Genomic DNA, 11,163 nt, shown 5'->3' with positions numbered 1-11,163 from the left:
AAAAATTAATTAATTTTATTTAACTATCCAATGCAAGACACACGATAGTAACTAGTTTTATATAAGCTCATGTTGAAGTTATTTTATATACCTATAGGAGAGAGAGACCCAAGGGTAGAGGAACGTGGTGAATGAGCTTTTTGAGAAGTCAGATGGGCCCCATTGTTCATCGGATTGGGCCCAACCTAGGCAGGTAGCCAAACACTAGAAACTAAGTAGAGAATGGCTCACCTGAGGAGCCTTAGGAACATGCCCTTCCTGGGAGATCGAGGTTTAACCTCAGAGTCGTTAAGGCAATTTCTGAGGAAGGAAGTAAGGTAGAGCAAGTAAAAGCAGGAGGTATCTTCCTGAAAAAGCACCCTTCACCACCACATTCAATACTCCATGCCAAACCACCCTGCTGCATTAAATGGAGAATGACCCCTATATAGTACTTGCTCAGCTTTCACAACCTATTCTACCACCACCAACAAGGCAATGATGAGACAAGTATTTAAAACCAAATTTAAGGGATGTCCAAGTGAAAGGTTAGAATACACTTCCTCCTACTATATATAGAAAGGCAAGTCCCCCATGAAAGGAGATTGATGAAAAAGTTTGAGAAGAAGTTCCTAGAGAGAAAGAGTGAGAGAGAGAGAGTATAGTAACTATTGAATATCTGTGTTGTAGTTTGGGCTCCTCGAACTGGACGAGGAAGACTTTTTAAAATAAAATCATTTCTTAGCTTTTTCTTCAAATATTTTCTCAGAGTGGGTTTGGATAGGGCTAAAACGGTCAACGTCTGCATTTCAGCCCTTTTTTTTTTGGCTGGACGCGCACCTATCACTGTTCATTGGCCATGAACTGTGATTTTAGACCAATGAACAGTAATTTTAGGCATGAATAGTATTTTTTACATATTAAAAAATTATTTTATTACAGTGTTTTTCAATTTTCAGCCCAATCCAAACGGACCCTTAGTCTTACTTATCTTTCCATTAATCTTGCTAAGGTTCCACCATATATATAAGATTGGGTTGTTGACTTTGACCATCCATCTCTTCGAAATTAGTTGTATCGGGCTTACTCTACTAGCAGGGCCCTCAAACCATTGGGCTGGATCTGTTGTCGGCAGTTTTTGCCCCCTACAATACCATATATAAAAGTTGTGTCATACCCACTCCTTATGTTATATAGCACTTTAAAATATTAAAATTATTAATATGTTTTTGTTGGATGAAACGCTAATACTGATTAAAATTGTACTACCAAATTTTTTTTGGAAAGTTGAACTTCATGATTCGCTTTCAACATATAACTCACAATAATTTTTGTTCTTTATTTTTATTATCTATTTTATTATTCATTTTTAGTTTACCTATACAATTTCTTCACCTTTTTTTTTCTTTGGCCATGATATTTAACTTAATTTTCAAAATTTGCTTTAGTCAGTTTTCGTAAATCGTAATTCCAAATCAATATAAATGAAGCTCTTTATCAAAAATAAAAAATAAATGAAGCTCCAGTAAATTGGAACCTTCTTGGGTCCACAATAAATTATACGAAAATGTTTACTCTAGGCCCAAACTTAGCCATTGGATGATTCCTACTTCTTGTAATATGTTATCTCCAACCAAAGAGTATAGTCACCTTCCTGGTATATCATATGAGAAAGAGGAAATATATACCCGATGCAAGTTGTATTTTCTCCTCAAAGGCATAGGCGGAGATTTAACTGTTCAACCTCCGCGTAAGTGCGTAACATGACGTTGCTGTATTATTTACTAATTTATTATTCAATTAGATTCTCAACAAAAAAAAAAAAAAAAAATCCAACTCAGATCGAGTCTTCATGTAGTTTTTGTTGATCAAATCTCTTCCTTGACAGAGTCATTAGCTTGATAGCCTTGACACGTTAATAATTACTGAATGTCATTGTGGTCTTAGCTTGTGTTTTTAGTTTTTCTCAGTCAAATCTCTTCTTTGACAAAGTTATCAGTGGGCTCTATTGCTTTTGTTCAATGTTGTTGCTGCGCATTGGACACGCCATGCATGTAGAGAAAGGAGACATTTATCTTGTTTTTAATATGCAAATTGCTCTATGCATTTTTTTTCAGACAAATATGCAAATGCACTGAACAGTCTAAACACATATTTGTTTGACTAGTCAGAGCCTTATAATTCAGCGATAGTTTATTATTTCTTTTCTTGGAAAAGAATCTGAAAAAAAAAAAAACTATTTTTCTCATTTATTATAAGAAAAACAACAGGGCTAAATCTTAAATGTAACTTGAAAGCTGACATATTTATAATTATTTAAATTAATAATAGTCTCATTTAGATAAAACCTTTGACAAAGTAAAAACCCCAACACTTATATAAAAACTTATGTTATGGATTCCTATTTTCTTGGAATCTCCAAGAAATTAACATTCTAAATATATTAATTAATTAAACTATTGTCTCCGTCAACGATACTGTTCCTAATGAAATAGCAGAAATATGTACTTTTCGACTTGTCAACGATTCGGTGGCTGTTGGTTTGATCATTAACTTTTGATGCAAAAAATAATTCATCATCTCTTTCACACGTGTTAAGATAGTATATTTTGTTTTGTTTTTATTAATAATGTCAATGGTGAGGTTATGTGAAACGTTGAACCACACATTCTCCACCCACTATTTACCTATTAAAAAAAATCATAATTTGTCACCTTAATATTTAACATTGTAACATTTTTTGTGTGCCTTTATAATTAATCTTAACTTATATATATATATATATATATATATATATATATATATATATATATATATTGGTTTTTCATACAAACATCTAATAAATGTACTTGGTAAAGGCCTCATTAGGTCATACTTTGAACTTATCTAAATATCGATTTAGTCAATACCCTAATCATCAATTTCTTTGATTTTTTTTTTTATAAGGCAATTTCTATAAACTTTTGTATTTGGTCCACATCGGTCCTATTTTGTCCACTTCAGTCTAGTTTATTTAGATTCAGATTCTCTAGAGTTCCTAGGGTACTCTACCAAGTAGAGTTCATTAAATCCTAACCACTCTTTAATGATTTAATGGTTTAGATTCTGCCATGTCAGCATTTCATTAACAATCATCTTAATTGTTTTGTTTACAACATTATTTTATTATTTTAAGAATATTATTAATGAAATGCTGACATGGCAGAATTTAAACCATTAAATCATTAAAGAGTGGTTAGGATTTAATGAACTCTACTGGTAGAGTACCCTAAGAACTCTAGAGGATCTGAATCCAGTTTATTCTACTTTGGTCTTATTTGGCCCACTTTGGTTCTATTTAGTCTAATTTGGTCCAAGATGGTCCATTCTATTCACTTCGGTCCTATTAGGTCAACTTTGGTCCAATCCGGTCTATTTTTTCCTCTTTGGTCTTCTTCAGTTTGTTCAGTCCACATTGGTTTTATTATGTTCTATTCGGTCCATTTATTTCTATTCAGTCCACTTCAGTCCATTATGTTCACTTTTTTCTTATTCAGTCCACTTTAGTCCACTTTGGTCATTTTTGGTCAATTTGGTCCAATTCTGTCAACTTCAGTCCAATTCGTTCTACCTTGGTCCTATTCGGCCCACTTTAGTTATACTCGATCTACTTTGGTTCTATTCTGTCCATTCTGTCCACTTTGGACCTTTTCGGTCTACTTTGATCCTATTAAATCCACTTTGGTCTTAATCGATCCATATGTTTATATTTGGTCCACTTTAGTCCTATTCGGTCTACTTTAGTTCATACGGTTCTATTTGCTCCACTTTGGCCTTATTTGGTCCAATTCAGTCCATTTTGGTCACTTTGGTACATTTCGTCCATTTTTGTGCACTTACATAATGGGAAAAGATAGATTTGGGTTGAGCGCATCTATTTTAAATCCAAATTTATTCAAAAAAATTATTGATCTTAAACTCATAATATTTAAAATCTTAAGTATAACATTTCTTGTTCCTACACTCCTATTGAACCACATTAACGTAGCATTTTAGTTCACTTCAATCCCCCACTAAATTTAAGTAAAACTCTTTCTAAATATAAAGGCTAATAAGCTTTGAACATATAAATGTAATCCTTAGGTAGTTACTCATTTGTTTTAACATCATTACTTTTAAATGAATTGCACGAGATTGATTATACTTCAAAACAAAATAAATAAATAAATATTTATTTAACTATCCAATCAAGCACATGGTAGTGATTAGTTTTATATAAGCTTATGTCCAAATTATATTATTTATTTTTTTGATAAGGATGTCCAAGTTATATTATATACCATATAAAAAAGTTGTTTCATACACGCTCCTTGTGTCATATGAGGCACTTTAAAATATTAAAATTATTCCCCCTCAAAAAAAAATTATTATTATATTTCTTTGAATGAAACTCTACTACACTGATTAAATTTGCACTACCAAAAGTTTTTAGAAGATTCAACTTCATATTTGCATTTGTTATAAAACTTACAATGGTTTTTGTTCTCTATTTTTATCGTCTATTTTATTATTTATTTTTAGTTATATTATTAAAAAAATTGAGTTTACATATATGATTTCTCCATTTTTTTTAATCTTATTTTTCAAATTTTTCTTTAGTCAGTTTTCGTAATTCCAAATCAATATAAATAAAGTTCCAGTAAATTGGGCCCTTCTTGAGTCCACAATAAATTATATGAAAATGTACAATTACCTCTTGGTCTAAGATAGACCCAAGCCTAGCCAATGGACGATTCTTACTTCTTGTAATATGTTCCTTCAACCAAACCCAACCCCAAAAGTACAGTTACCTTCTTCTTCTTACTATTTTTTTTTAAGGTTACATAATGAATTCACAATATCTTCAATATATTTAATGTTCATTGTTTTACCAAAAAAGAATCGAAAATTAAATTTCTCAAAGGTCCAACTCATAACCTTAAACCCATAGATCTCATCTCTTGGACCTTCACCTACTGTTGGTTGGACCCAATTGAACATGGATGGGATTTTACACTCACGTGAGACAAGGGCAATCACTCAATAGTCCCTTAAAAAGGTATGCATAAAAAAGATGAAAAAAGAAAAAAAACATAGTCCACTGATCATAGTGGAAAAGAACATGGCCTGCCTTCCAAATAATTATGCCTTTTATGTGTATCTGCAGTTCTGCACCAACAGATTGCTTGTCAATGAAGGGAAAAAAAGCTTGTCATTGAATTTTATAGTGTCACTTGTTAGAGCATTCCCATTAAGGATGCTAAAAGTGCCATATGCTAAATTTTAACACCAATTCACCAAAAAACCAACTCCACCAAACATTTCGAATCTCAAAATTTTTGAGATTCTGCTACAGTGAGATTGTATCAATACAACCTCACTGTACCACAAATCCTAAACCAACAATTATTTTTTTATTCTAATGGTAACTGTGTGTAAATTATTTATTTATTTTTCCCTTCTTTCTTCTCTCTCCTCTCTCACTTTCCTCTTCTCTCTTTCCCGTAGCTTCTCTGTTTCTCTCGGTCTCACGGTTTGAGCTCCTCCCCTCCAAGATTTGTCGGTTAGAACTTCAAAGCCCAAACGCCTTTGAAGTGTTGCCGCCGATATGGAGGTAGAGCTTGACGGCAAGGTGATTTGATTTTGTGGGTTGTAAATTTGTGATTTTGAATTGTGATCGGCGTGGGTTTGGTTGTGGGTTTGTGATTCCGGATTGTGATCGGCGTGGGCGTGGGTCTCTGGGTTGTGGGTTTGTGATTTCGGACTGTGATTGGCGGGGGCGTGGGTCTTTGGGTTGTGGGTTTGTGACTACAGATTGTGATCGACGCGGGTCTCTAGGTTATGGGTCTGGGTCGTAGTGGATCGTGGTGCAGTGGATCGGTGTGATGGGTTTGCTTTTGTGGAGGTTTGCCATGGTGGGTTTGTGTGTGTGTGTGTGTGTGAGTTTTGCTCACCGGCATGATGGGTTTGTCTCTCTGTCTTTCTTTTTTCTTCTCGTCGATCTGGGTTTTGTGATTGTGATGGTGATTGATTTGTGATTTGGAAGAGGAAGGTAGTGGTTGGGTTTTTTTTTTCGTGTAGTGGATTTTGGTTGCCATAGTGGAGGTTGATGCTGGTAGTGCTGCGGCGGAGGTGGCTATGACGGTTGCTATTGGATTTTGTGGAGGTTGTTTTTATATTATTTTTAAGTATTGTATATATTATTTTAAATGAAGTGGTAAAAAAATAGAACTTTTGATATATGATGAATTGTAAAATGAACTGTTAAAATCAATAAAGTAGGTTTTTAAGATGCTAAATGCTAAATTTTTTAGAATTTTTGATAACAATGCTCTTAGATTTCATTATATTTGTAAACCTTATATAATTGGTGAAAAGATATATTTTGGTAATATTAAATTGTGTCAATATAGTTCAGTAACTAATAATTAAGTCAATTTATTTCCTAAACTTTTAATAAAAATAAAAATTTATTTTTATATCTTCTCTCTATTTAAATTTTAACACATTAGTTTTTGAAAATGGAGTATACCTTAAAAGGTTGTTCTGAAGAGTAAAAAATTGAAATTAAGTCAATTACAATTTTCAATGCCATTAAAATTTAAACAATGAGGATGTCTAATGATAAAATTGATTTGATTTTAAAAATTGAGAAATTAAATTAATGTCATTAATAGTTAACCGATGAAAAAATATAATCATTTTTCAATAGTCACGTTTAAAAAAATATAATCATTAAAATTTGCATAAGAAGTTTTAGAGAATAATTGGGTTGGTAGACAAAATAAAAATACATCTCCTCCTTTTTTTTCTTTATTTATTTTTTTAATTTTTGGGTTTAAATACAAAATAAGTATTATTGATACTGGGGCCACTACAAGCAAAGTATACATAATACATCCCACCTATCAAAAGGGACAAAGTAAGAAAGAATATTGGCCCAATAGATTAATTGTGTGCTTCTTCAGAATGGCCCACAAAATCTAATCCAAACAACCAATATGTTTGATTGTCGTTTTTTGTTTTTGGTTTTGTTTTTAGCATTTACTTCTTTTGTTTTTCCAAGCCGTTCAATATATGGACGTTACAAATCAGTCTATAATGTTTGAAATATTTCATTACTAAATCTAGAGCAATATATTCTAAGTAATTATTAGGTATTTTACCGAATATATACGTAATACAAATTTCTTTAAATGCCATCTCTTATGAAATGATATTGATTCTTTTTAAGGAAATAATTATGATACTTGTCCTAATTGCTCAAAAAATCTACTTCAAAAAAACCCAAAGCTCATTATTATTATTATTTTTGTTGATAATTTAATAATTAGGGGGTGGGCTCATGGGAGAATGTGAACCACGGATGTCTCTGTTGAAAATATCAAAATGCACCAGTCAGTTGAGTTATAATATTTTTGACAAATTTATTGCTTTATTGGTAGACTGTTTAGTTCTACTAACACAAATAAAAATTTAAGTTATACTCAGATTGTATGATTACTGAACGTGATATAAGCATATATCATATACACAAACAAATTTGTTTGAAGGGATAAAGTTCCATTTTCATGTCATGTAAAAACATGACAAAGGGGGCTCACACTGATATAAGAAAACCTTCATGTTGGGATCCTAGAGGGGATGTATCCCATGGGGATCGAGGTTTGCACATGGGGTTTCTTACAGTAGATTGCCTGACTTTTCTTGTTTTGTTTTTTCCCCTTTCTTTTTGAGATAGGTCATTAACATTTTAAAACTTCATTTTAAATCTTCTAGATTGAATTAGATTAGTTATGTTGGATGGCCCCTCACACACGAAGGGAAACATTGCATAAAAGGGGATGCTTGGCTTCCCTTCGTATAAATATATGGATTAACTGATTAAGGTCTTTTAGAGAGTTTTAGAGTAACTCTAGTACTCTACAGTAGAGTTCAAAATCACGTCTGTCAATTTTGAAATGACTAGATTGGATATTAGGATTTTGCTTCTTAATAGTAATATCTAAACAAACATGAACTATTACCATTTTGGTATCTATTTAAGATATTAAAAAAATTTAATCAATTTATTTTAACATAGATTGATAGAATTTTAAAAAATTTATGATATAGTTACTCGAAGAAGTAAGAACTATGAAGAATAGGAGTCCGGAGTATATAGCATTAAAAGATGAAGATAAAATTTTAAATAGAAAAAGTCATAGATAAGATTTAATTATTCCTATAAAAATATTAAAAATAATAATAAACCCCTCATTCTTATCTTATGCAACTAGAAAAAACTTATTCTTAAGTTTTTTTTTTTTTCAGAAGAACATATTCTTAATCTAACTTTTTTTTTTTTTTTTTTTTGAGGAACTATTCGTAATTTAACTTAAGAAACTCAACAATTTATTCTCATCCTTATCAATCTACCAAATGCAATTAAGTAATAACACGGAAACAACCTTAAATTAAAGTCTTTAAAAAGAGATAAACGTAACTTAAGCCTCACAACCCACCTTGTATTACACTTTCTCTTCCAAAATCCGAAGTACTAGCTCTTAAGCAACTTAGCTAATCTCACAGGCCATCTTGTCATCAAGCAACTTTGCTCATCTCTCTGGCTTGCAGTAGATGCGCCCTCTTTTACTAAAACAAAATGAGTAGTGGCAGTTTTTTGCTAAGCACAAGCTGATTGCATTCAAATCCCTCAATTGATGTCCACTTTTGTTTGTCAACCTTCATATCATAAAGACACAGATAAAACATAACTAGAAACCTCACATCCCCACCTTGTATTGCACTTTCTCTGCCCATCTTGTTCTTTGAGCAACTTTGCTATTTTTTCTGGCAAAGGAGCTGGTGTTAGCCGCACTAGATTCACCTCTTAGTCATTGCTTATCCAGCCAGAATAAGGAAGACCATCTGGATTCCAAGTCTCATGTGGAATTGTTGGAGTTTCAGAAATGTTTGATTTGGTAACGTTATTGAATTTAAGTCATCTTATATTTTACTAGTTAAAATTTTACAACAATTGTTAATTATTATATCATAGTAGGTGATTTGAGTTCGAAACCAATATTTAATGGAAGATATATCCTACACCATATGCAAAAACAAGAACATACATCACATGATTAAAGTTCTGATGATGTTCACATGCAAACTGTTATTAATTGTACAAAATGTAGTACTACTATTTACGATTCAGGTTTGAACCTTTAAAAGCTAATACTAAATATATTATTAATGACATTTCCTACTTTTGTACTCATACTATTACTCTCTAAAATTTGAAGGACGATTGTCAACGTGATGATCCGGGAGGTGCAGAATTATCAGTAATGGAAAAACCAGGTTGCTGGGCCTTTAAGAGAAGCTTCAATGCCTACTTGTCTTAACTCAAAAGGCCGTGCGTGGTTGCTGTGTTGCTAATTAACCAGGCTCCTGCAGACTCTGCTTCACAGACTAATGAGTGGCTCCTAACACTGCATCAGCTACTTATGAACCTTGTCAGCTTTTATTATTTCACGTTAAACTTGGTTAATTGGTTTTATTTTTAAAACCATTTTCAATTTAAATGAAATGAAAATGACCCTAAATTTTTTTTTTTTTAATTTTGTTCATGTACAACATTTTACACATAAGGTCACTTTAAAAATCAAAAGAGAAAAATGAAAAAGGCTTACCCCTTTAAGTAAAAGGCTTATTTTTAAGTTGTACCAAATTGTTGCATCAAACACAGTCTTGGTTGTGCACAGGATGAAATCCAAATCTGTTAATTATATATATATATATATATAAAATAGTACTATGAGTTTATATGCAAACGAAAATTTTAAATAATGTGATTTATGTTCTTGTTTTGTAGATGATGAGAATTATCTCCCATCCTTAGCAAATATTATTGTTGGTGCTGACACTTGACATGTGTTCCAGTCCCCAGATGGTCTTCCTATACCTGAAGACGGCGACCTTGTCATGGTTGGCTTAGCAACGATGATGAGGTGCATCTATTGCCACTAACACCATCTCCTTAATTTGCCAGAAAAAACATAGCTTGCTCAATGAGGTGTATGACTAGAGAGATTAGCAAAGTTGCTAAAGAGCTGTATGTGCAGAGAAAGTGCAATACAGGGTGGGATGTGAGGTCTCTAGTTATGTTTTATCTCTTTGAAGGTTGTAATAACTTCTATTTTATTATTATTTCTTTTTTTAATAAAGACTAAGGAATTAGTAGTTATTATTGTTAGAGAAGTGTGCATGTTATGTATATCCACAACACTTTCACAATAAATTCTAGATGGTAAATTGTTACTGGTTCTAATTTGAATCTACTACTAAAATTACTTTTTTTTGTCTATTAGTACCAACCAATAATAGTCTATTACTTAATATTTTTTATAAAAATGTTATGAATATAATATTTCTTGTATTATTTATTTAATATTTTTATTGAAATTTTAGCTGACACCATCAGCATATATATATATATATATATATTTGTTGATTTTGTGAATGTGAATTGACGTCCAAGCCCGTAGTCAAAAATATTCAAGGGTTACAGTGGAAATATTTAGAATCTATTACCTATCCATCTCCTAAAGAATTTGAAATTGTCAAGGAGCTCATTTATTTTAGTTCAAATTTTTAAAAATGATTATAAATTTTATAACAAAAGGCTTATAAATTAATGAGATTTATGTGATTCTTATCCATTCAAAATATAAGAAATAAATATTTTAAAGATAAAATTTAGCTACAAAATTGATTAAGACTACAACCTTACTCAATAAAAATAAAAAATTACAATATATATATATATATATATATATATATATATATATAGAAAATCTAACCATTGAATTGCATGTTCTTTACACTCTCAATACCCATGTCAAATTTTGTAGCAATCAAATATTATTTACTATATGATCTATAAGTTTATATTTTATACATAATTTTAAACTACAAAACTTGCAATTTAAACAATTTATTGATGACATAACTACTAATCTTTAATTTTTTTTTTAAATTCTGTAAGTATGAAGGATATAAGAAGAAGATGTAATCTAATAGTGGATTTGTTAAAATTCACCTCCAATAAAAAGATATTAAGGTTTTAGTCTTAAGATATAGCCAATTTTGAAACTAAATTTTGCCTATATTTTAATTATTATT

At 31.2% G+C, this 11,163-nt stretch overlaps 1 long non-coding RNA gene across 1 annotated transcript; it reads left to right on the top strand.

The window, feature by feature from the left end:
• The first annotated feature begins 8,494 nt into the window (after positions 1–8,494).
• LOC142627401 (uncharacterized) lies at positions 8,495–9,589 on the top strand. The gene is made up of 2 exons (XR_012842835.1): positions 8,495–8,960; positions 9,282–9,589. It is a non-coding gene; the product is annotated as an uncharacterized LOC142627401 (long non-coding RNA).
• The last annotated feature ends 1,574 nt before the right edge of the window (positions 9,590–11,163 follow it).

Source organism: Castanea sativa, chromosome 1 (assembly GCF_040712315.1).
Source record: "Castanea sativa cultivar Marrone di Chiusa Pesio chromosome 1, ASM4071231v1".
Classification (NCBI taxonomy): Eukaryota; Viridiplantae; Streptophyta; class Magnoliopsida; order Fagales; family Fagaceae; genus Castanea; species Castanea sativa.
Note: the sequence above shows the minus strand (reverse complement) of the source record. Positions and strands in the feature narration are given on the sequence as shown.